The 25,984-nt window shown below is 46.0% G+C and overlaps 1 protein-coding gene across 4 annotated transcripts in view; it reads left to right on the forward strand.

Moving 5' to 3' along the window:
* The window catches only part of HDLBP (high density lipoprotein binding protein), a 955,902-nt gene that overhangs the window by 50,577 nt on the left and 879,341 nt on the right, over positions 1 to 25,984 (forward strand). For 2 of the 4 annotated variants that reach the window (XM_086944014.1, XM_086944016.1), the window contains exon 2: positions 5,056 to 5,125. The gene's annotated coding sequence lies outside the window, so the exon portion shown is untranslated. The remainder of the gene's footprint in view (positions 1 to 5,055; positions 5,126 to 25,984) is intronic. The other 2 variants (XM_086944015.1, XM_086944017.1) reach the window with 1 other exon arrangement.

Raw genomic sequence — 25,984 nt, forward strand, 5'->3', positions numbered from 1 at the left:
CCAACCAATCGTAAAATAGAGAACTATAAGTTGGGATAAATGTCAGATCAGTAAACCAGGGATCTTAAAAAAAGAGTACAGGATGATGCAGCTAATTTTCACTCGGGGGGGGGGGGGGGGGGGAAGAGGATAGCCACTTAGCCTGTTTCTTGAAAGAGGCAGTAAAACGGAGAGTCTGAGAAAACGGAGGTGCTGGTTATTACCAATCAAGAAAATCCTTGGTGTGAGCTGTTCTAGCCTCCAGAATTGGGGACTATGCCAACTCCCGGAACAGTTGTAAAAAGTCTAGGCCTGAAGATTGATGCAGATCTATCTATGGCCCCCAAGTCTCGGCAGTGTGTGGGAGTGCTCAGGCAACTCCGGAAGCTGGTACCCATTTTGCCCACCTCTACATTGCAATCTATAGTGTCCGCCACTTTCATCTCTCGGCTGGACTATGGTAATGCTCTGTACCTGGGCCTCCCGCAGAAACTCCTGAGGAAACTGCAGGTTGTGCAGGACGATGCAGCCAGATTGATTTTTTTTCTCTGCCAAGGAGCTCTCATGCGACCCCCCCCCACCCCCTTCTTCTGAAGCTGCACTGGCTGCCCATTAAAGTTAGAGTGCAGTTTAAATGTCTTTGTATGGCCCATAAAGCCATTTTTGGAAAGGCTCCTAATTATATCAAAGAGCGCTTGAAGTACATCCCGGGTAGAGCTCTGCGCTCTGGCAAAGTCTGCAAATTAATTCAACCTAGATTTAAGCTGAAATCTAAAGGTGGCAGAGCTGTCGGTCCTCCTTCCGCAAATCTGGAACGAGCTACCTGCAACTTTGCAGGGAGACTCAACATTACTTCCTTTTTAGAAAGAATTTAAAGAACTATTTGTTTAAAAAGATAACATCCACACCCTAATCGGGGTCTGATGGTGGAATGGCGTCCTGGGTTACAGCAGGTTATGTACTTTTTCTGTGAAAGCGCTTAGAGACCAGTGGTGATTTGCGCTATACAAAAACATTGTAACATAACATAACAGTAGAAGGATTGGCTCCAGAGCGTTCCAAATTCTAGGAATAAGGCCGAAGAACGCACGTTTGTACGTACTTTTCTTTTTCAGTTTGGGAGGTTTCAAGAGTAGTGTGGACTTGCTTCTTATGTTACGAACCGTTCCAGAAAGAACAAGCTTGTTCGCCAGATAGGCCGAAGTGTTGTAATGCAAGGCTTTATCGTGAGGCAAGCTGTTTTAAAACAAATCCTAGCTTCAATAGACAGCCAGTTGACCTGCAAAAGGTCAGGTGTGATGCGATCCTGTTTTTTGGAGCATGTGATGAGCCTGGCTGATGAGTTGAGCTGTCTTTGAGAGGGGCCAAGCTCGCTTTAGACCACATACCTCCATATGTATACCTCTGAGGTGGGGACACAAAGATAAGTGCAGCGAAGAGGGACAAAGACCCACTAGGCCCATGCTGGAAATCTATAGGAAGATTCTGCTAACTGACTTTTATGCCTTTATGTAATACTTAAAAAATATTGGATAAGTAGGCTGTTCAGGCACATCATTAAGTCAGCATCAGAATCCAGGCACTCTAGGAGTTGACCGACCAGACACAGTGTGCGAGTCTGATTCAGCGTCCAATACATGGTTTAAGTTGCTGAAATACATGTCTGAAAATGACGTGATGTAACTGAACTTCCTTTAAGGAAATCGTTTTCTCCACAGAATACACCAGAAAGTGTCACTTCCAGCCCTAGGCCAACTCCTGCATTGCAATTACCACCTTTGTGTAGCTTTTCTCTCATTCGACTACGAGACCTCTTGGACATGGAAACCAATAGGTATTGCTTTAGCTTTATATGCTACGATCAAAGAATGGATTAGTTGATTTCTGATTCTTTACATTTAACACGCCCCCCAATAATGTATCTAGCTGTGGACAATTTACTGCCAAAATAGATTTCCAGACAAAACATATCCTCTGTAATGTGTACTTCTAGACTGACTAAATCTGTTCTACTTGACCATGCAGACATATTTTGCCTTCTCTCCCTAGTTTTTGATTTAACATAGTTTATTTGAACAGAACTAGTGTTGTAAATGGCATGACCTTTTATTAATCTGGCATATTTTTTTAGTTTGTAACTGAGAATAACGATCATTGGTGTACTTTCTTGCTGGTATACAGGAGTTTGACTTTTTGGCCTAACTCCTATACTTGTTCAGCGCACACCTTGGATGTAAATGGCATCAGGGCTAAAAAAGCATGCTTGCTTAACTCTTTGCATGGTTTCATTCCCCCAGCCCCCTCTTTTATAGTCAGAAGTCCCTGATGTAGTGGTAGGTCCCCATAAAGTAACTGAATACCAGATATTTCTTGTGATACCACAATTCATGAAATTTGTACCAAAGAAAGGGAGCTATATATTCGCAGGTTTCTTCCATATCTGTGTAGCTGCAATGGAAAATCTGAACTTTCTTTAGCAGATTGTTGCTATAGCACAACTTAAAACTGGACTGATTCTTTAGAAATTCTGAAATTGAATCGTTAGGAAACGTTCGTATCATTCTTGGTGGGTAGGATCCGTCTGTGAAACATGCTTTTTCAGCTTAAAATCAAAGTGATAATTTGAATAGATTACATTATTTTACTGTTCGTACACCTGTACCAAGAGGGCTCCATCACACATAAGCTGAAGCCCATGGATCCTATTGCTTAATATACCAGTGAAAGAATTTGAGTCTACCATACAGGAAATTGTTACAAACTATGTCAGTCACACCACAAGGATCTAATTTTGTAGGTCATTTAATTCATTGAAGCCAAGCCGGTTCTTATAGACTCTAATGACATGAAACATTTACCGTGGCGCAATCTAGTCTGTCAAGACAGACCATCGCACATCATGTTTTACTTAGCACACTTGATGTCTCGCACTCTTTTGAGATGAATCTTTGTCTTATAAAGCAACTTCTTATGGAAACTCACAATTTAATTTTACTTCCAAAAATGCAATCTTAGTGGTTTTCAAATTATAGAAGACCTCTGAATCCTACATTTGCCCAAGATGTTAGTTGGCAGTTAGTTTCCCTTGATCTTATTTGAGGCGATGTCATTGTTTCTGCTTGAAGAGAAATTACTCCAGGCGTATGACGACTCTTTAGTTTAGTGCTTATTCTGAAGTCCCTGCCCCATACTATTTTTTAATTCAGTAATTTTTATTGAAAATTGTATTTACATGGTGCAGAGGATATACATGGGAGAAACGCTAGGGGGATGATGAGAAAAGACATCCCAGAGACTAGATACTGCTGCAAACATGCCACCCCTGCACTTAATCCTTGTAATTATCACTTTAAAGATAATGTTGTACACCAATCTGCTTACTAGCTGCTACCCCCCCCTCCCCCCACCGCCCCACCCCCTTCCTCCCAAGAGTTTTAGAAAACCGATTGAGACGGATTGGACGGCTCCAGGGCTGAGAAGCTCTTCCTCAACACTGCGTTGGTGGTTGCCAAGAGGGACATCGCTGGTCACTGGCTAGACACTGCCCCTCCTGCTCTAGGGCGCCGGGGGGGGTGGATTGGTGTGCTGCGCGGGAGAGGCCTTTATACGTAGCCAGGGGGTGTCCCCGGAAGTTTCATAGCATGTGGGGGAAATGGGTCGGGGTACTTGACGACTGAGATGGTGTGGTCTGCTTTTCAGGTGCACGTGGGTATGCTATTCTTGCTTTCTTTGTGTAATCTTGATGTCACCGCAATGTGTGTTCTTCCCCCTATTACGCCAACGTAGAATGTAGCTCTGAATGGTGCTGTTGTCCACTTTCAAACTCAATAAAATTGGTTGTCAAAGAAAGCAGATCGAATTTGGGCTTTAGAGGAATGTGGTTATCTAATAGTTTGTGATGTAGAGTAGCTCTTGCCATAATCCCTGCAACCTCTCACCTGGCTACTTGATTGTATTCCCACCAGGGTTTGTTCACATGGCACCATTGTTGTATTCCTTCACACCAATCAACTTCCTCTTTATCAATTGATTTGTAGTTTGGGCCTCTTGGCTCAGACCAATTGTAACCTCTGGAGCTACTTTGTTAAGGTACTTCAAAGTAGAAAACTGCATCGACCGAATGATGAGACAGCCTGGGTATCCATTCCTGTGATGTGTTCATTACGAGGAGCAAGACGTGTTCTGCAAGTGTTTCCCCAAAAAATTAACCCTGGGTTCAACTGACTTTTGGGGAGCTGATGGATGTGTAAGACCATTGCATATATTGTGTGTATGATGGTAGAGGTGAAATCCATCCCTGGGCTAATGTATGTGTAGCCTTCTGTCTAAATTCTGTGGAGTTATGTGGGGATCATTTTGGAGCTAAGCAACTAAACTAGTGGTGAAGGTAAAAGAGGAATTTGTTGAAGGCAATTTAAGGATCTTTTTAGGGCTACATTGGGTTCCGATGAGAGGCGTATAGAGGGCATTTGGTGGACCAAATGTAGTGTTGTGGTTGCGCCTTTTCTTGTAAAGCACTTCTGCTGCACTTAGGCTGCTAAAAGCAGGCTGGAAAGAAGATAGAATTGGAGTTTTGCTGTTCTGTGCTGCACTGTAGCTGTGACAATTATTTTCTTTCTAGTACAATGTGGCAGATATGATGCATGCTTGTTTGTAATATAGCAGAAGTGATGTTTCTATTTACACTATATGAATACTATGTATAAATAACAGCAAACTGATGCTGTCTTGTCTGCCGTCTTAAGTCAAATGTATAACTTCTTGCAGCAGAAGGTGTGGTTTTTTTCTTTGTTTCATTGTAAAGCAGTGGGTCTCAGCCATACATACCCTCGTGCTGTAAAATAACCAGTGATTCAGTTTTCACCTAGGGTTTTCAACCTGACAGTTGATCAATCCCCAAAATGTTTTAATCTTTTTGTAAAGAATAGTATTTTTACTTCTCCTTTAGCCTATTGTAAAGAATGGATGGGTTTCTGCTTGTTGAGAATTGTAAATTCATGTAGTGAATTTAAGCTGGAATGAAATATTGAGAATTAACTTTTTTACTGTATTTTTCCCCTGAATTCCTTTTAAAAGAAGAAGCTGGCAGGCTGACGCAAACGGGCAACTTACAGGACGGACTTTCTGGCTATTGACCATTTAGCTGGTGAGTATACTTTCCAGTTTCCAGCCCCTCCAACCGTCCAAAGTTTTAAGAGTTTGGCTTTGCAGGATCTTTTTTGTCTCCCCCTCTCAGAACCCCAGGGTTGCCATTGATGCTCATTTTATACTGTAAGAATTGATGTTAGGTCGTGGTGTTTAACAGTTGCAGGGCCTCCTGCCACCTCACTTGCATCTTAAGGAATGAGCTAATATATGAACTCGAGTGTTATGAAAGGAAATTGTTTTTTTTAAGTAGAATGAAAAATGTCCTAGCTATTGTAACAAAGTTTCAATTCCATTAAGGACTCGGAGGAGAGGATTATGCCTTCTTTTTTCACTTTATTTTCACAGCAGCCATCTGATTTTGAAACCATACAAACCACGTTTCTCATGAAGCCTTGGGAAAAATATAGTACAACATACAATCAGGAAACAGTCCTGAACATCCAATCGGGAGGCCCCGAGAGTCCTTCACTGGCTCTTCACCCTCTTTCGTTGTGCGAAGTCATCCGCTGGATCACCATCATGAATCCAGTTTTTTTGCATTCGATCCTACAAAGATGAGGGACATCGTCACCACCTAGGCATTTAACCACTAAAGCCTCTGGGAGAAATTACAGCGAAAGCAGTTAATGTGCAATTGAGTCAAACGCCTTCAACTAGATCATTTTAAACTGTGTATTACTTACCCCAATACGGGGAGGGCGATCTCCTGAGGGAATCCCTAGGGTGGGATAGTCCTCACCTCGGAGTCCTTAATAGAAGTGACATTTCTGTTATGATAGCTAGGAAACTTTTCTTTCTTTGTCGGGACAGGAGACGAGGATTATGGTAGCTTAAAGCTTGCTCACCACGAGGTTAGCTATGTTAAGCACCAGCTTGTAGTAAAACCTCTTCAAGGTAGAGTCCGAAGACCAATCTGCAGCGTTGAGGATATCCTCCAAACGGGCACCCCCGCCAAATGCTTTAGCGGCCGTAGCTCCTTATGCCGAATGTGCCCCAAAAATCCGAAGGTCAATATTAGCTTCTTTCATTATCCACCTAGCTATGGCGGGGGAAGAAACCGCCTTGAATGGCTTATGTAATGCAATGAGGAGTTATTGCTCCCCGGGAGGACAGATCTCTTCAGTCATTTCCTCATATGCCTTTAAGCACCGGACAACACAAGCTTTGGAGAGTCTGGGAATTCTGCTTAAGTGATGACTGTTGTGTGACACTTTGTTCTTCTGTTCAGAGTGAAAGTTACTCCGGTTGGGGAGAATATCCTGCCTGTGATATCTAATGCTTTCATGTTCAAGGCGACTGCAAGAGATGTGGCAGAGCAGCTTAGCCGACAATTCCTTACTAGACGGAACATGATTTGGTTGACAGGAAAGGAACAGATTGAGAACTTGGTTAACGTCCCAAAGAGCCGAGTAGTGGGGGCTCCGTCCCAAAGAGCCGAGTAGTGGGGGCTCCGTCCCAAAGAGCCGAGTAGTGGGGGCTCCGTCCCAAAGAGCCGAGTAGTGGGGGCTCCGTCCCAAAGAGCCGAGTAGTGGGGGCTCCGTCCCAAAGAGCCGAGTAGTGGGGGCTCCGTCCCAAAGAGCCGAGTAGTGGGGGCTCCGTCCCAAAGAGCCGAGTAGTGGGGGCTCCGTCCCAAAGAGCCGAGTAGTGGGGGCTCTGTCCCTAAGAGCCGATTAGTGGGGCTCCCGAGGAAGGTAAAGCCTGATAACTCACAAGACTGCATACCAGTGGGTGTGCCCTCACCGCCGCCTCATTTTTCGGACATGCCCGGCTGAAATGGCTTACTGGCAGGTGTTAATCGATCTATAAGCCAAACCGCCGTGAGCTAAGTGAGCTAGAAAATTCAGAGTGTGTACTCCATCTGCGTCCAGCAGGTTATGGTTTCTTCCGATACTCCAACTGGACCATCTGCCCCATACAGATTTGTATCTCTTGACAGTGCTGTCTTCCCAAGCCTTGGACATGCCTGGGGCCTCCCAACGTCTTCGGTAATCCGCCACGCTCCACAATCAATTCCTGTGAATCAGTGGATGCTGAATTTGGTTGGGATTCACAAGGAGAGTCTGAAACTGGGGGAGTAGGATTGGAGAGTTCCAGAAGAACTGGAAATCAAAATTGTGATCTCCAAAGGGGGTCGGGTGGGGGTTGTGATCAGAGCCATTTGCGCCTGTTGTCTCCTGACCTGCGCTGTCACCCATGCGATCATTACAAAGGGTGGGAAAGCATACCCCTTCTTTGACTCCAGTCCTGGATGAAGGAGTTTGGCTACTGCTAGTGGGTCTGGACTCCAGCTGAAGAAACTGGGAAGCTAATGGTCCAGTCTTAAGGCAAACAGGTCCACCGAGAAAGGACGGTCATTCAATGTTGCTAACAGCTCTGAGTTGAGCTTCCAAAGGCTGGAATTGCAGGACTGGAAGTCGCCACTTGGTTCTCTCTGCCGGGTCAGTACTCTGCCATGACTGAAACCTGATGGTACAAACAATGCTGCCAAAAAACTGCCACAAGGTCCGAGAGGGCTTTTGACAGAGTACCCCCCTAAGTGGTTGATATAGCGGACTGCCGAAATGTTGTTCATCTTCAGAAGGATACATGACTGGATAGAATCTCTCGTCTAACAACGTACTGCGTATGAGCCTGCTTGAAGTTCTATGCAGTTGATATGTAACGGTCGTTTGTGTTGAGACCACAAACCTCTTGTAGAAGTAGCATTGCATTCTGCCTCCCCAGCCTATCCTGCTGGTGTTGGATTCTATAACCAAGTCTGGGGCCGATCCGAAGATTGCTTGGGCATTCCAGGACTCCATGTGGTCTGACCACCATTGGATTTTTCTCGAGCCTCCTCGGAAAGGGACACCTTATGAGAGTAGGAGCCACCTCTGCGTAGGTGAGCCTCCTTCATACCTCAGTCTTTTGTGTGTCTGCAATGTTTGTGTGTATGCCTGTTTTTGTAAGAAAAAAGTGAGCGAATCAAGACACTCAGGAGGTATTTTAAAGAAAAGGGGTGGCACTATGTGTGTACATGTCTGCTCGGTGACAAAGATTTATAAATAACGTAAAACGGAGAGTGAGTGGATGGATGAGTGAGCAAGGGTGGATGTATAGATGGATGGATGAGTGAAAGCATGCATGGAGGAAAGCGGGTGGATGATTGCATAAAAGGGCAGATGATGGGTGGATAAGGGAAAAATTGGATGGTTGACAAAGGTAGAGAGGATGGATGAAAGGGTGGATGATGGATGAGTGAAATGAGGGATTGAGTGAGGGTGAATGGAATAAAGGAATAAAAGGGTTGATGGATGGATGACGAAAGGATTGATGGATGAGGGAAAGGGTGGATTAAGAGAAGGATGAGTGAAATGATGAATGGATAGGTCAGTTATGTTACCTCAGTTTGCCACAATAGTGCGTGGCATCATTAAACTTGCAGACCTACTACGAGCGCTGCTTGTGCTGCTCAGGGAAAAAGGTTTGCCCACTATTGTATTCCAAACAAATCAGTACTCTTCAACTCATTGCCCAAGATAGTCTGCTACCTACTATGCTGTTAAAAGTCCGGGATATCTTACACCTACACTTAGTTGCCGTAGCTGCTTACTTGCGAAATCGAGAACATAATTCATTATTTCGAATTCCTGTCATTAAAGATTTTATGGTAGGCCTAAAGTCATTCTATAGTGTCCCATGTGTTCTCATTCGGAATCTTTTTGGACTTTACATTTCTTCTCATGGAAAGTGGTTTTCCTTGTGGCCGTTTAATTAATTAATTTAGATTTTTTTAGCGTAATATGACACACAGACATGTCAACCACATTCTCATTAATTTCAGACATACCTATAGAGTATTGTTATATTGCTCCCTTTAAATATTTCAGTCTTATCCGTCAGTACCATCTTATTACATAGTGCTGTGATCGACAAAAGTTTGCTTGTTCAGATAGTCCGTTATGGGGCCCGTATGTCTTTGGGCGCAAGGCCTTTGGAAGTTTTTTTGCATTCATTTCCTAGTTGGCTTCACAGTACACCAAGACCTGCAACCTTTGTTCATGTTTGGGTGCCTATCTCCCCCCATGCCACCTTGCTTTGTGCCAATAGAAGCGCTATTGCAATAAGCTTTCCAGACTTCAGCAGTGGATCATTCCTAATAGGCACATATGTGGGTGCAAAGCCCTGTCTCAGACAACATAGATCTCCAGTCCCGTACCCAGGGTCTGATTGGGATCACAATTTGGCCAGGGCACTGACGCTAAAAGTGGCCCACATTCAAGGGGCGTGGCTCACAATTAAGAGGCATGGCCCACATTCAAGGGGCGTGCTCTTTCACGAAACATTTGGTTACTCTTGGAGGTCTAATTTGTAGCGAAATATTTAGTAAATTAAGCCTTTTAAAGCGTACAGAGCAAGTAACATTGGTAAAAACTAGGAGCACTGCAGTTCTGAAAACTAAATACTTACTTGCAGTCTTAACGCTCTGCACAATGTTGTTAGATACTCTTTCCCAACCAGCTATGTCCTAGACTCTAGTCATCACATAAATCAGTAATCTAGTACAAAGTCCAGGAGAAAGGGGTAAGACTGGAATCTCTGGTAATAGAACATGTAATAACAAAAGTAAGAATTCACAAACGAGGAAAAGGCAGTCTGGGGTGTAAAGAATGCTGAAAAATGTATCTGTACAATCCAGTCATAAATTTATTTCACAGCCAGCAGGTGATGTCCATATACAAAAAAACCTGTTTTATTCATATCTGTTGCTGCCTTTAAGTCTTGGCCATGGGGAGACTGAGGATTACTCAAGAATCTTGCCCTAATGACCATGCATACTCCTTAAACAGATTGTTTTAAATACCATTTTTTCAAATTTATTTTTAATATGGGCGATGAGTAAGAACCTATCACAGCGATTTTGCAGAAAAATGTTTGTTTCATGCAACATCCATAAAAAAATGTCTTTGAGATCAAACAGGCCATCACATATGAGAAATGGGAGGATGTCACAGATTATTTTCAGTAATTTTAGTGAGCTGTTACTGCGTTGTAATATTGAAAACACACGTCAATGTCCTTGAATATTAGAGGTAAATGCATTAAAAATTTGGACAAGTATGGAAGTGCACTGTCCAGTGATCAGCTGAAAGAGGGCATCAAAGAGCAGGAATTGGATTATAAATTCAAATCTGTTCCGAACAGGGGCCCAAAAATATGTTTGGCCTGAGGCCCCCAAAATCCTTAAGATGTTTGGCTCAGACATGGAATGAAAGTGAGAGGATACTGTTCTTGCACAGGACACAGGGCCAAGGTGACAATGGCCTACATGCTGAGCAACTAAAATAACAGCAAGGCCCCTTTCTGTCACAAATGTATTTGAACCCGTCAGGGAAGGAGCACCTAATAAGCAGCGAAGCCCCTGCTATTACTAAACTATTCAGCCCTCCCCAGACCTTCAGCTCAGGAGCACATGAATTAGCAGTAAGGCCCCTGCAATTAGTAAATTAATCAGCCCTCCGGGCAATGTCCTGGCAGGGGAGCACAAAACACAGCTGCTGGGTCATCCATGGCAGCCAAGGGGAGGCTGAGGTGAAGATGGTGCAAGTTGCAAAGATCACCTGGCCCCCACAGCGAGACCCATTCTTCCTCATCCACTATGCCCTGAATGTGAAGGGCTGTGGGCGAGGTGTTAAAACCAACACTGTTTATGTGCTGCGTGGGCCCCAGGGGGGCCGAGGTGAGAATGGCTCAAAGGCCTGAGCAACTCCTGGCCCCCAGGGAGGCCGATTTTTTTGCAAAGAATCAACCCCTCCCGAGCCACCCTCAGCGTGATTGCTTTGCAGGGCAGGGGGTGAAGGAGAGGCGACAGCGGATAATCGCTGCGGGCGACAGTGAAGCTGCATTTATTCTCTTTCTCTGTCTCCGTGCCCTCTGTGGGCTGTTTTTTTTCCTCCCCTTTCCTAGTCCACAGAGAGCACGAAGACAGAGACCGAGAAATGAATGCAGCTTCACTGTGTGGCTGGGAAAGGGGAGAAAATAAAACGGCCCACAGAGGGCACGGAGACACCGGCCCTTCGGCCAATGCCCGAATGCCCGCATTGCCAATCCGCCCCTGCCCGTACCACAGTGTTCCAGAATCTTTGTATTTGCTCTCAATCCCATGCTAAATGTACAAAGTCTACTCCTCCCTCGCATCTTTCACAGTTCCCATCATCTCTCAACCCATATTTGAACAGCCTAGCAGGTGTAGAGTACATTTGTTGTATTAATTTGAAATGGATAATGCTTAGATTGCAATTTGATGTTCGCATCCCAGTCAAATTACAACAGAATTCCCATTCCTCCGGTGATAATTGGGGGTCTAATGTGGTGTCCATCTATCAAGCACTTTAATTGGTGTCTGCGGTCAGTCCTCTTGAACTTCATTATATAGTTTATTTACCAGATGCCTACGTTTAGGCGTAATTAGTTCTGTTTGTAGAACACAAAGCCGAAAAGGGGGGGGGGGGGCTATATCATCCGGAAACTTAGGATATAACTCTTGTATGGCTGACCATGGACCGTATTATGTAAATATAAAGAGCAGTAAATTTTTTAAAATATATTTGTAAATTTTTCTTTGTATGTTGGTTCAAATGTCTTTATTTTTGCATAGTTGACTGAATCAATTGCAATATAGCACTTAAAGGAATAAAATATGTAACCAAACATTCAATGTTATTTCGTCCATCATTGCTGCCTATTTAGGCACTGGGGTTATAAAACTACCATCTTCTAATGAAACCAGATAAAACCCAGAGATGGGAAGAGTTTTACAGCGTGAATCTTTCTGGATTCACTATGCTGTGCATTATTCCGCAGTCTAGTGGTTGGATCCGGAATCCTAGTATTTAAAAAAATAAAATAAAAAAATAAAAATTATTTTTCCGTGGCCCAGGTGGGCGTCGACGTCTCACCCTTTGGTGTTCTCCTGTGACGTCAGCGCCCTTCCTCCGGAAGCTCCCACCTTTGGTAGCCATCTTCAGATTCTTTTTTCCGCTGTTGGGTTTCGATCGTCACCGAAGGGTTCCAGAGTTTTTGGAGAAGAGAATTAGAAAATCAAGCAGAAAACATCAAAAGTGAGTTTTCAACAGACCGATTGGGAGCACAGAGCCGGGACGACGAAGAGGGTGAGAAAATAAAGAACTTCGGCGTCCAACGGAGAATGCGCACACATTGGGCCCCCTGAGCGCAGGTATGGACAAAACCCCATTCAAATTCTGCCGTAATTGTCACCACAAATACGCGCAGAAGGACCAGCACCCAGTCTGCAACCTCTGCCTGTCACTCAACCACCAAAGCAAGGATTGCAACGCCTGCTCGGCATTCACTCCCAAGACCCTCCGAGTGAGGGAGAGACCGAGGAGAGCGAACTACACCATGCAGGGACCAGGACAACCCCGGATGCTCCGGGACTTGGGCCTCTTCAGCAGAGAAGAGGACAACATCGCCAAGGACCCAGAAGACTACACGGTTGCAGAGACCGAAAAGAAGTCGACAAAGGAGGTAAGAGACGTCGACCCTTAAAGCCCCGACAGACTCTCGAAAAACAGAGCCAAATTCTGCAAAAGGAGCACTGGCATCGAAGCACTCAACGGCCACAGCGGTGTCCACGGACAAACAGCCCAGGGGATCTTTCGAAAAGTACTTCCGAAAGAAAAAGCGCTGAAGGCGACTTTGACATCAACATCGACCTCTAAGAGAAGCACCGAAACTCTCGATGCCGAACAAGCCGCCGAAATGGAGAGGGAGAAGAAGAGCAGGCTCTAAGCTGAAATGGACAGCATCCTCCAGAGGAGAAAAGACTTTGACGAACGGATGAGCAGATACACCATCCCTCCGAAGCCCACAGCTGTAGTAGAAACAGAAGTCAAGAAGGAGTTAGACGCCGGCAAGCCACAGGAAACTCCTGAAACAGCAGAGCAACAGTACGAAGATGGCCTGTATTATTACAAAGGAGAAGTCCAGGACATCCTCTGAGGCTCAGGACCTGGAATGGCAGAACCTTGACACCGAAAGCCCTGAGGAGGGCGTAGTCCTATCCGCCGAGGCGTTCACCGCCAGACGACATTGGCATCTACAGCATGGTCCTCAAGAACGCTGCAGCAACATATTCAGTTAAATTCGAGGAAGAGAAACCAAAAGCTTGTTTTCTCTTGGATACTCTGCTCTCCACTCAATGTAGGAGCCAATCCCTACCCATCCTCCCAAGTGTGCTGGACCAGGGCAGGGAAGCTTTCAATGAGTTAGCTGCCTGCTTATCTGTCCCCCCTAGAACTGAGAAAAATAAAAGCATTCCTCGAAGGACCCACCATATATCCAGGGATCCGTGCCAGCTGACTCCATTATAACGTCATCAGCCAGGAAGATGGCCACTATTCCCACAAACTCAGGGCCATCTTCAGACCAAGAGTAAGAGAATAGAACTCATGGGGAGGAAAGTAAAGAGTAATGCAGCGGTTCACTGGCTCATTGCGAACTCCAATGCCCTAATAAACAGGTATGCGTACCAACATTGGGAGGAGGTTGGGCAGCTGCTCAAACATCTCCTGGAACAATGCCAGCAGAGGGCAACATACCTGGTGGAGGAAGGCAAAAACATGGCCAACACCTGCCTAAAGTCGGCCCTGGATGCAGCAGACACATCCAGCAGGCTTATGATGATTGGAGTAACTGAGTGAAGGCATGCCTGGCTGTGTATCTCCGGTTTCAAACCGGAAGTCCAAAACAACATTCTGAACACGCTCTTCAATGGGGAACAACTGTTTGGGACCCCAGTTGACGAAAAGCTGACGCAACTCAAAAAGGATAATGAAACTGCAAGGTCCATGGGGGCACTGCAGTTCAGAGGGATGCGAAGGGGCACACCCTCAAGGAGACCGTGTGGCAGAGGTGGAAACCAACCGGAAGCATCGCACCAGGCCTTCCAGCAGGCTTAGCAAGTAAACAACCAGGCGCAACAGCAGGGTCAGCAACAGCAAAGCTGGCACTACCAACCAAGAGGGCAGTTCTTTTGGGGGCACTCTAACTGATGGGGACAAACGAGAAGAGGGGGACAGCAACCCGCCTCAAAGTTACTCCGTGCCCACCCAGACAACACCTCTAGAGGTGCGGCACAGCAAGACTCAAACACACACAAAAAAGATCCTCGAACATGTAGGAGGCCGGCTAAAACACTTCTTCCGGGAGTGGAAGAAGATAACAATGGACAAATGGATACTCCACATCAAACCGTTCGGCTACTGTATAGAACTGGAAAGACAGCCACCAAACAGGAGGCCAACCAACAAAACACGCTCTCCAAAAAAGCTTTCGCTACTTCTGCAGGAGGCACAAGAACTCCTCCACAAGGAGGCAATAGAAACTGTGTCGTACAAGGAAAGAAAGGGGGTAGTGTACTCAAACTACTTTCTCGTACCGAAGATAGACTAAACGTTAAGACCCATCCTAGACCTACGGTTCCTAAACAAATGCATAAAAAAACAAAAATCAAGATGTCCCTACAGTGAGTTCTACCACAAATAAGGGATGGAGACTTCATGTCCACTATAGACCTCAAAGATGCCTACCTACACATTCCCATGAACCATATACACAAACATCTAGTAAGATTTGCCATCAACAAAGCGCACTACCAGTTCACAGCCCTAACCTTTGGAATAAAATCCACACCAAGGGTCTTCACAAAATGCCTAGCAGCGGTAGCGGCGCACCTACGGAGGCAGGGAGTACATGCATATCCCTACCTCTATGACTGGCTGGTAAAGGCGAACTCCTACAGCCAATGCCCGTGTTTTTTTTTTTTTTTTTTTTTTTTTTTTTTTTTTTTACTGCTACGTTCCAGAGTGCTCCCGTTGACCGTGATAGCTGTATTTCTGCTGTTGATTTTCTGCCTATGTGGCTTGCAACTTAGGAGTTGTTTGAAATGGGACGTCCACGCTGCTCGGATGTTTTATAGGTTCAACAGTGTTACTTATTGCACTAGCTTATCCCTTATCAAGTGGTTTCACTTATCTTACTTGTAGACCTCCGCGGGATATAAAGACCATTTTCATGAGGATTTGTCTTGAGCATCATCACTACTTAGCCTGGTGATATTGGACATCACTACTGTGGGACGTGTCTTTTAGTTATTATTTGGTTGTGGCAGTTATAAACTGCTCAATCTTTGATTTAAAAACATACCGGACGTGAAACTGCTTACTAGCAGGGAATCCTATGACCTTTCAGCTCATGGATTTGGGTGACTCTACCATCTAGTGCCCTGAAGAAGTCCTGCACTAGGATGAAACTCGTCGGCTCTGCTGTGTGTTAAGTCATTAGAACTGGACTGTTTTTTATCCACGTGAAATGGAATTGGAATAAAAAACTGAAGAATTCTCTGTTCTACATATGTATTTCATAACTGTTATTATTGATCTAGTTCTGTTGGGTGGTGCACCTGTGCTTTTGTCCTGAATTGGCAGGTTCCTGAGGGAACAAGCACTGTGACGGTGGGTGCCATTCAGTGTGCACACAAACTCCATCTAGAATAGAGGGGACAAGACTGATGGAGTGATACCAGGTTAGTTGCTGGCAGCTGGAAGGTTCCACTGTTAGTTTTTTAGGTCTCGCAGAGAGACCTATTGCGGTGAAACCAGAAAGTTAAACCATCCGGATTGCGAGTGCGGATTTTCAATAGTTCACGTGACCACAAGCACGCACATTTCCCCACCTCAAAGCCAGCCATCAGCCTCCCTCCCACAGGCTTCCCCAGCGTGCGCAGTGCCGCTGGCTTCCCTTCTCCTCCCCCTAATTGTTTGTTTTCACGGCCGCCAGGCTGTGAGCTACATCAAAGGGTTCGGCTCCCCGCCCCCTGCTTCACCAACGCTTCTCTCCTCCCCTAATTATTCACTGCATGGCCGGCTGGCACATCAAAGGCTGCTGCTCCCCCCCATGCGTCTCGTCACCCTTCCTCCCTTGTAATTAAAGGCATTGAATGTGGCTGGCTGAGGCTGCTGATCGCATCGGCACTGACCTGGCAGCTAATCTGACATCAGAATCTACGACTGACACTGAGGAGCTTTGAGTGCCCTTCAGCTGCTCCTGCGAAGTGCTTTTTTCCACCTTTTCCATACACCACACCCACCCTGCACAAAGAGAAAACTGTACCTGTCCCCTCTGTACTGTACTTTCTGTCGCTTTCCATTTTCCAACGTTTCTCATCTTCCGTTTGTCTTTTTTCTCCTCTTTCAGTCCCTTTGCCTTTGTCCGGATGTATAGCCATTTCCTCTTATCTTCTTGTCTGGCCATTTGCCTACTGTCTCCTCCCTTTCCTATGTCCTCCTGTCTGCCTCTTTCTTTCCTTCCTCCTCCTGAATGTCCTTTCCCCACTCCTTCTATCCTTTTGCCAGTCCTCATATCTGCCCTTCTATTCTGACCCACTGCCTGTCCCCTCTAAGCTGCCCTCCTCCTCATTCATTTCACTTTATCCTTCTGCTTACTGCACGTTTAATGCTCATTTGTTTGTATTCTCGAGCATAAAACGGAATAAAAGAGGAATGCCTTTAGGTATTTACAAACACCTATACAGGAGCTCTCCCCACTCGTTGCCTGGTCAATTACCCCATAACAACTGTATTTCTTGCCACTATATTTTGTTCTATTTTCTCATTTTAACTTATGTTGTTTGGGCAGCTGGTCGTTTTTGATATGCCTCGGTTAGGCAGAGTGTGCCATCAGTTCTGCAGCAGGGAAGCAAGCTTGACGCTGATGTTACTTCTACACTTCTTTGTTCCTGTGACTGCCCCTGACACCGGGACGATTCTGACTTGGAGTAGCTAGTGTACAGCCTCCACTACCAAGCTATATACTATACACTCTATACCCCCTAGGCAAAATGTACACATCCCATTCCATCTACTATTTTTATGTGTGCAGGTGCACTAATAAGTCTACGTGTAAATGCGTAGTGTCTGTGTGCATGCAAGATGCTTAGAATCTTTTGCTGTGAGCATATGCAGTAAACCGCACAGTGGCCACCTGCACATTAGTGCTTCTTACAGGTACCGGCAGAGTCTAAGCACATGGTACAAGCTGACAGCGGCTGGAAGCTTAGATACTGATGCGTAGACATCAGTGGCCGGCCCGATGAGTAACCTGATGTGGCAGAGCCGGAGAGAGTGAGTACCACCATTGGCCAATTTTAGATAGCTAAAAAGACAGCGAGTGCAGGTGCTAGTTTTTAATCCTATGGTCCGTCTCCCAGCTTGCTTGTTTTGTCCCAACTTGTTTGCCCTGTCACTGCTTACTTTGCCTGTTCCAACTTTCTCACTCCTGCTTGCTTTCCCTGCTCTAATACCCTGTCCCATATTCCTTTCCCTACTTACTTTCTGTGACCCTCTGTCCCTCCTCCCCCCCCCCCCCCCCCCTCCCCCCAGCAATGCCAAGATATTGTCTTGAACAATGCCAACACTGCTGAGCGGAGCTTTTACTGCTATTACTGGGACTGCCCATTTCTCACCCGGGATGTTATTCTGTAATGGGACAACAGCAGCACTTCCCGTAAGAGCTTCTATTCATTATCCCCTTCGATGCTTGTGACATGGTCAACTCGTCATGGGTGTTACCTGCGCTGTGCGTTTGACGAGTTGACCTTGTCACATAACAAGGGATTTTGAAAATTGCAGCACAGCACGGGAATATACAGCAGCAATGATGTGGTTAAAAGGGACACATCCAGTTATTTCAGAAGGCTGTTGTGTGTTTAACTGGACGGTGCCAGCTTCTACACTTTTAATAGTACTATCCTTTCAGCGGGGTTGCTTTAATGTTTCAATTTTATTAGCATATACTTTATTTGTAATAGAACTGTACTCGCGCTTCTCAGTGGTGTGCTTTTAATGGTACTGTTAACAGAGGCTCATGCTAACATGGCCTCTATTATTAAATGTCATATTTTTAATGAAACATTCCTCAGCTGGGAGGTTGCACCTCACATGAGGCACTTCTGGCACATATCAGCAGGCTGCTATATCTTTAAATAAGAGAATACTGGCACTCCTTAACGGAGCTACTTTGTCTTTATTGGGCTAGTACGGGGATTGCTTACTGGGGTTACTCTGGGAGGGGGAAGTATCGGCTGATCTCAGCTGCCTGCTTACTATTTCTCCAGTGGGACAACACTTTTCAACATACTGACATGCTGCAAGTAGGAGGGACAGTACCAGTACCGCCGAGCGGCCTGCTACACTCTGTGTGACAGTACCGGCACTTCTCAACAGAGCTGCAATGTCTTTTATAGCAAAGTATGCACTTCTAAGAAGAGCTCTTACAAGTTCACTGGCACGGACCCAGCACTTCAGCTCTTCTCAGCGAGGCTATTTTTTTGCTTTTTTCTGGACTGAAAGGGTTTATTTAATACATCTATTGATACAGAACCGGTACTTCTAAGCAGTGGTGATGCTCTGTTAACCATCTCATGCTCAGACTGATCTCCATTTCTGCATTTTATTAACCCTTTAAGTGCTGCCGTCGGCTAACGATTGTCGCGAGCACTAGCTTGCCAGCGCTGCGCACGACCGTTGGCCGACGGGCCAGCACCCGTTATTCGAACGTTCAGCACTGGGCGCTGAACGTTCGACGCTGCTACGGTGTTAAGGAGGCTCTCTAGTTTCGTGTGCCACTTTCTTATCGTAATATTTACTCAGGAAATCCATGTGATTTACAAAGCCTCCTCCCAGCGTGTGCTCGGCCTCAGGCATTTCTTCTCCCCCCTAATTATTCACGGCCTCCAGGCCGTGTCTTGCGTTTCTCCTCTAAGCAGGCTCGAGGCTTCATCCTGCCACTGATTACCCGTTCCCACCCAGGCAGGGGGCCTCGGCTGGGTGGCAGGTTTTGTTGGCCACCTCAAAGCGTTCACGGTTTCTCCTGGTCCGCCGTCGCACACAACAGCAGTATCTGACAAGCGACTCGCCCACCGAGTTATCAGACTAAATAACATTCCTTGTGAACCTTCCACATCACTTTGTATGGGCACAGTAATGTATTTAGATTAGGTGAGTGAATAACACTGCTTGTTAATATAGTGCATATCCCAAACTGAATTGTTTCTAGATGGTTAAATATGAGTATTGTAATTTTCAAATCATGCAACCAGAATTACAGCAAGGGGTTGGGAGGCTTTCGAGATTTGTTCGTGTTACTTCTGTTCTGTGACCTTTTACACTATCCAAATGGTTTTGGAGGCCTGGATGGTGAATACACATGCCTAGTCTTTTATTGTAAATGAGACCCTTACTGCCTCGCTGCCCAGCAACCCTCTCACTCACGTTATCTTTACCGCCGCACAGGCGGCACTCCACCCCATGTCTGCTCACTCCGATGGGATCATTCTAGCTTCCGCTGCCACTTGTGCCTTAGGTGGTTGCCTCTTTCCCCCTTTTGGGCACTTCTCTAGAGCTGTTCTGACCGGCAGCTGGCTTCACGCTGTCTCTCATTTCGCTCACACTGCGTGGGGGCTGGAGCTGGCGCCGGAGACTGCTGGCTCCAATCTGGACTGAGTTCATCTTCCTTGCGGGAGAGTGGGCTGCTACACCACTCCCTGTCCTCCCACGTTAGGCTCTCTTCACTGCTCGACACAGCCCCACGATATTTATAATCTAATTACAAGGCTCCCGCCTCCTCAGACTCCCTTTGCCTTGAAGAGAGGTCAGCTTACTGAAGCGAGCAGATCACCGGCACCAGCGCACTCACTGTGACACACTTACTGGACCGCAGGAATATAAAATGTATTTATTTAATGCATTTTTATAAAACGCGGACTTTACCCGAAGGTGTCAGAGCACTGTACAATAGAACCAGCACACCAAAAAGGAAGCACAAGCTGCATCGCCAAGAAAAGAGTAAACTGATGCACACAATTCCGAAATAAGAAATCAAGGAAGGCACAGCACACCACGGTAAACACCGAGGTGCAAAAAGCATCAACAACTCCGCAGACAGACTCTGTTTCCGAAAGATACACAATACACATACATGGAGACGGCCAGAAGTACATGCCCGCTCAGAGAAGTGACAAAACATTCCACATTAGCTCAGAAATACGCAAGCACATCTACACAGACCACTCAGAAAGCTTGTTTACCAGTTTCTTCTTTTCTCTTATCTGCCCCATGGACCTTTCTCTCTTTGCCCGCAGCGTCTTTTTTGTGTGCTTCTGACGCCCGTTCAAATTAAACTCTCCTTGTAAATGTTTTTTCATTTCCACGCCATCTGCGTATCTCAACTGTCCCATTGTCACGTTGTCTGCATTTCTTTTCCTCTCGCTTCTTTTCTCTGCCCTGAGAACTTTATGCCCGCCTCGCATGTACAGCCAAGCCCACTGGACACCCTGGGCAGTCTTGCTGCACACGTCCGATGTGAATGGCTCACTAGCAGAGCGATCTCATGTCTGTGCAGGTCAGAGAAACTCGCCGCCGCCCTTGGGACAGGAAATATCCCGTGCACCAAAATAACAGCCGCCCCATTAGTGAATCGCATAGTAAGTGAAAGTGGCCCATATTAGCAAACAGGGCAGTTTTGAATATGTAATGACACGTTTTTATAGGTATATGGGGTACTACATGCATTTTTGCTTGCCACAGGTGATGTTTGTCGTAATATCATGGATTAAGGGTCTGAGATGGGGGCTGTGGCATGTGAGGCTCTCTGTGAGGGGGCGTGTTCCCTCCGCGTCACCCCAGGCAAGCACCCCGCAGGCGGGAGAGATGGTGTAAACCTGCGCATGCCTTGACATGTCTATTGTGGGCATAAGTCTCACTGGGAAGGGGGTGTATGTCGTAGGGCCCAAATCCATACAGGGGGGATACAGTTAACAGCTCTTGCCCCCCAATGGGTTTCTGGAGACTGACAGTCAGAAATGCCCCCCAGGCAGAGAGGGAAAACGGTGTAAGGGGGATGGGGGCTCTGTGATTGGTCTGTTGTCTGTGAATTCTTTAAACAGAACAACCCATGTTCCTTTTGTCTTTTACAATTTTCTCGGAAAACAAAACGGTGTTAGGAGGCTATCGATGTCTTGCCTTTGGCTTTATTAGGTGGGTGAGCACTATTTGTCAATCACGTGTAGATCTCTTACAAGAGAGAGCATGGGTTCACGTAAAGCCAAATTCTGTATTTACATATTATAAAGAAATTATTGCCCAGCGCAACGAGTTTGTTTCCTGTCCCATTTGATTGAAGCCGTCTCCCTTACACAGTCCGAGGATGTATTCTGCCCCTTTCTATACTCCAAGCCCTCATCCTGGTCCTCACACACTGAGGACCTCTCATGCCCCCTACACGCTCAACTTGCCTCCTTCTCCACATCCACTGAGCCTGTCTCCGGGCAGCAATTTCCAAAAGCTTTCATGCTTGGTGACGCGAGTGGACTGCTCAGCCGGCACCAGGGCTGCTGGAAGTTTTACTGCCCACTCCCTCTCTGCAGGAGGCGGGGGATCTTTTTAGCCCCTGAACCCTTTCCCACCAGAAGCAAGGTGACACCTCACCCCTTGGGCTGCAGAGGCACAGGCTCCGCGTACTGTGGGTGGGCCTGCATGCCAAAAGCAACAGATTAAACAAGACCGCCCGGAATTCTTGTGTGAGATCAGATGGCACCAGGGCTTTAAGTAGGATGAAAAAACTGGGGGGTCTCTCAAAGGGGTGTGGCCAGTGTAATTGGGGGGCATAGCTTTTAAAACACTTACTTTAAAAAATCTGTGCTCAGAATGGTATGCTGCCTGACTTGTTTTTTGTTGTTTTTGGCATTGCATCCAGATATTTGATACAGCAAGTAACATACCTACAACAAGTCGGGACTATTGTCTTTTTGTGCCCTTCTGCTCTCTGCATCACCACATTACCACTCTGCGCCACCATAGCACCACTCTGCGCCACCATAGCACCACTCTGCGCCACCACAGCACCACGCTGCGCCACCACAGCACCACGCTGCGCCACCACAGCACCACGCTGCGCCACCACAGCACCACGCTGCGCCACCACAGCACCACGCTGCGCCACCACAGCACCACGCTGCGCCACCACAGCACCACGCTGCGCCACCACAGCACCACTCGGCGCCACCACTCGGCGCCAACACAGCACCACTCTGCGCCACCCCAGGTTATAGGTGTCACATTTGCGAAAGTTATAACTATCGGCATTGTAAATGACAAAGCTATTAATTTAGGTATTTTCAAAATCAACACATAAATAAAAAAAATGTCTTTACAAGACCAATAGCTCAAACTTTCCTAATGCGAGACCTATTGCATTGCAAATGCTTGTTTTTGTTTATCCTGCAGCCAATGCAAATTGCATGCTCAGCAGGTCACGCACACGCTTGCAGAGCTAGGTTTTTCAGTACATTGGGGAAAGTCCTCGATAGAACAGGAACAGGTGAAAATCTTTCTGGGCGCACAGATCAACACCATTCAGGGCAGGGTGTTCCCCAGTGAGAGGAGAACCTTCGCCCTACTGAAGGAGACACGTCCATACTGGAAAGGGGCAAGCTCTGGCAGTGAGGACAGTGAGCAAACTCATGGGGATGATGGCGTCCTGCATACACCTAGTCCCCAAAATTCGACTCCACTTGAGACCAATCCAGGAATGGCTCCAACAGCAATGGTCACAGGCAACAGGGAGTTGGGAAGATCTAGTGGTTGTTACACACGCAGTGCAAGAGAAGATAGCGTGGTGGAGCAAAGAAAACATAACAAAGGGGGAAGTTTTTTACACCACCAACAGTGACCATCACAACAGACTCCTCCCAAATGGGGTGGGGAGTGCACATGAACCAGCTCAAAGTGAGGGGTTTGTGGACACAAACGGATGCAGTCAAACACATCAACTACCTAGAACTGAAGACCGTGTTATCAGCCTTCCAAAAGCAGCTGTACGGGCAGAGGGTGTTAATTCAAACAGACAACACCACAACAATGTTCTACATCAACAAGGAGGGAGGAACACAATCAGTGGTGCTATCGGGGCTAGCGCAGGAGATATGGAGATGGGCCGTCCTACTACAAATAGACCTCTTGGCGATGCATCTACCAGGGAAGGACTATGTGGAAGCAGACGGACTCGGCAGACCGACATCAGCATCCCACGAGTGGGAGCTCAGACCATAGGAAATGCAAAAACTGTTCAAAAAGTGTGGGACCCCACAAATAGACCTGTTTTTGCACACACCAAAATGCAAAATGCCAATACTTCGCATCCAGACAGCCAGGTCAGAAATCCCAAGGGAATGGCCTATGGATAAGCTGGTCGAAGACATTTGCCTACGCTTTTCCCCCGATACCGCTGATGCACAAGGTGCTCAGCAAGTGCAGAACCAGCAACATGACGCTAATACTGGTAGCACCAAAATGGGCAGGTGTTTCTCACAAATAGTGGAATTGGCCCAGGGGCTACCACACAAGTTCCCAAAAAGAAGAGACCTGCTCTCAATGCAAAATGGAAGGGTGCTCCACCCAGAACCAGACAGCCTCTGCAGCTTGGCTCTTGAAGACTTAGAGTTAAAACTCCCGGAGAGCAAACCTGCAGTGCTACGGGAGGCAAGGAGGCCCACGACACGGAAGTGTTGGGTAGCAAAATGGAAAAGGATACCCCAATGGGTGCATCAGGGAAAAGCTCCAGAAGAGAATCACCAGGGAATCAACAGTGCTAAAGTACTTAACACACTTTCCAAGGAGTAACCTAAGCTACACCTTGCTAGCAATAGTAGCCTATAAAAGTGGAGAAACCGGGAACATTTCCTTTACATCCCAAGTGGTAAAAAGATTCCTGGAGGGGGCAAAACTAATTCCCCTAAACCCCCCCCCCCCCCGACCCAATTGATGCCACCGCCGACATGGAACCTCAATGTACTTCTAACGCAACTCATAACAAGCATTTACAATGCAATGGTTTCGCCTTTGGAAAAGTTAGAGCTATTGGCATTGTAAATGACAACAATTTGTATTTGTGTTGGTTTTGTCATTTACATAGCCGTTAGCTTAATCTCTCGCAATGTGAGACCTATTGTACCCTACGGACGAGCTCAGCAGACATCAATTACTACCACACCCACACCCACACACACACACACACACACACACACACACACACACACCCACCCCCAGAGCCACACACACCCACCCAGAGCTCCCCCCCCCCCCCCACACACACACACACACGCCAGGCGAAACCTAAAAAGTATAACAAATGAAAATACAGAAGGAATAGGCAATATACAAAATGTACAACCTCTTTTTACAAACTACTGTAGCAGAACCACAACAGTGCTAACCTGAACATTACAAAAAAAGTGCAGTCTATTCTACGGACTAAAAACTTGCTTTCGACTGTCTCATTGAAAGAATATAAGAAGCGTGTACACATAATCACAAATTGAAGGAAAGCAACGTTGGGCTGTTCTTTAAAAATGTATGGGAGGCTCCATGCATGGATCTGTGTTGTCTGCGGCCAATGTGTTGTAATAGCAGGGGATCATCGCTAAACACGTACCCATCACGCCATAAATAGGCCTACAAACTTGAAAAAAAAAAAACGGCCCTCATACTGATCTGTCAGACCAGCCAATCGGGCCAGTCCGATCCTGGTGGTCTGTGTACACGGATTGAGACTGGGCCGTGTGGTCAGGTGGCACTTGAACCTGGAGCCTCTGTCTGCAGGGTCACTGTTCTACCCGGGCCCCTGGCTTGATGGAGGAATCCTGGACGGTGGGGCTTCCGGAAGTGGCAATCCATGAAATGGAAAGAAGGGCTGGCAGAATGTCAACAAGGGTGTGTGGGCAGTGATGTAGAAAGAGCTTCATGGGCACTAGTTTAAGGAGGAAAATGGGCCCCAATTACGAAATAAAGAGGAGCACTCAAATTTGTAACAATCTTTTTGTTAGAAGTAAACCAAGGGTGCAAACTGCTAAACTATGTTGGCTGCATAGTGCAAATGAAACATGAGAATGCAAGCTGAGCCTACATGCAGGATGCACTGTTCCTAGGAGAATGATTATTCTCACAAAGTATACTGATTATATAACTCTATTAACTCAAAAGTCTGTAAAGTTGTATTGCCAACATTAATTTTATTTTTCAAAGAAATTATTCAAAAACTTTACTGAGTTCTTAGATCGTTGTGAATCATACGCTAAGGACTCTTCATAAGTATTTGTAGTTCATAACGTGAAAGAAAATACAAGTGTATATATGTCCATATGTGACACTATATTACATGGTTATCAATTTGGAACAATCACATAATGACTGGTCTCTTGTTGTCGCCCGATGCATTTCGGGAAGCCCTGTTCCCTTCTTCAGGGGCGAATACCTAGACATAAGTAATACAAAGAAATATCTGTATCAAAATCATACTCCAACAGCAAATAAATAGTCATTATACACAGGAAGGAACAATGAGAATGCTCTTTTGATTAGACAAATGATGAACTGAAAAGAACATATCTAATATATTGCGCAATAGAATCACTGAACATAACCCCTGCATAAGGTGACAAAGACTTCCTCTTATATTGGTGAGATACTCACATCCATGAAAAAACAGCAAGAAATATGTGCTACCACACGTAGTTTAAGAACAATGCCTTAAGTTGAAACAAGTGAGTAAATTGACGTTAAATAAATGCAAAATTAAATCACTGGTCGTGTTTAACTCGTTATGATCCAACACTCCATGCTATAAAAAAACGGGAGGGATGAACCAACATTTATTCATGTGACCGCTCAAATATGCGTGATTTGGAAGATAAGGAAAAATAATCAACCTACCAGGTGGTCGATGGTGACAAATGCGCTAAAGA

The sequence above is a fragment of the Lissotriton vulgaris genome, chromosome 11, assembly GCF_964263255.1.
Source record: "Lissotriton vulgaris chromosome 11, aLisVul1.2, whole genome shotgun sequence".
NCBI classification, from domain to species: Eukaryota; Metazoa; Chordata; class Amphibia; order Caudata; family Salamandridae; genus Lissotriton; species Lissotriton vulgaris.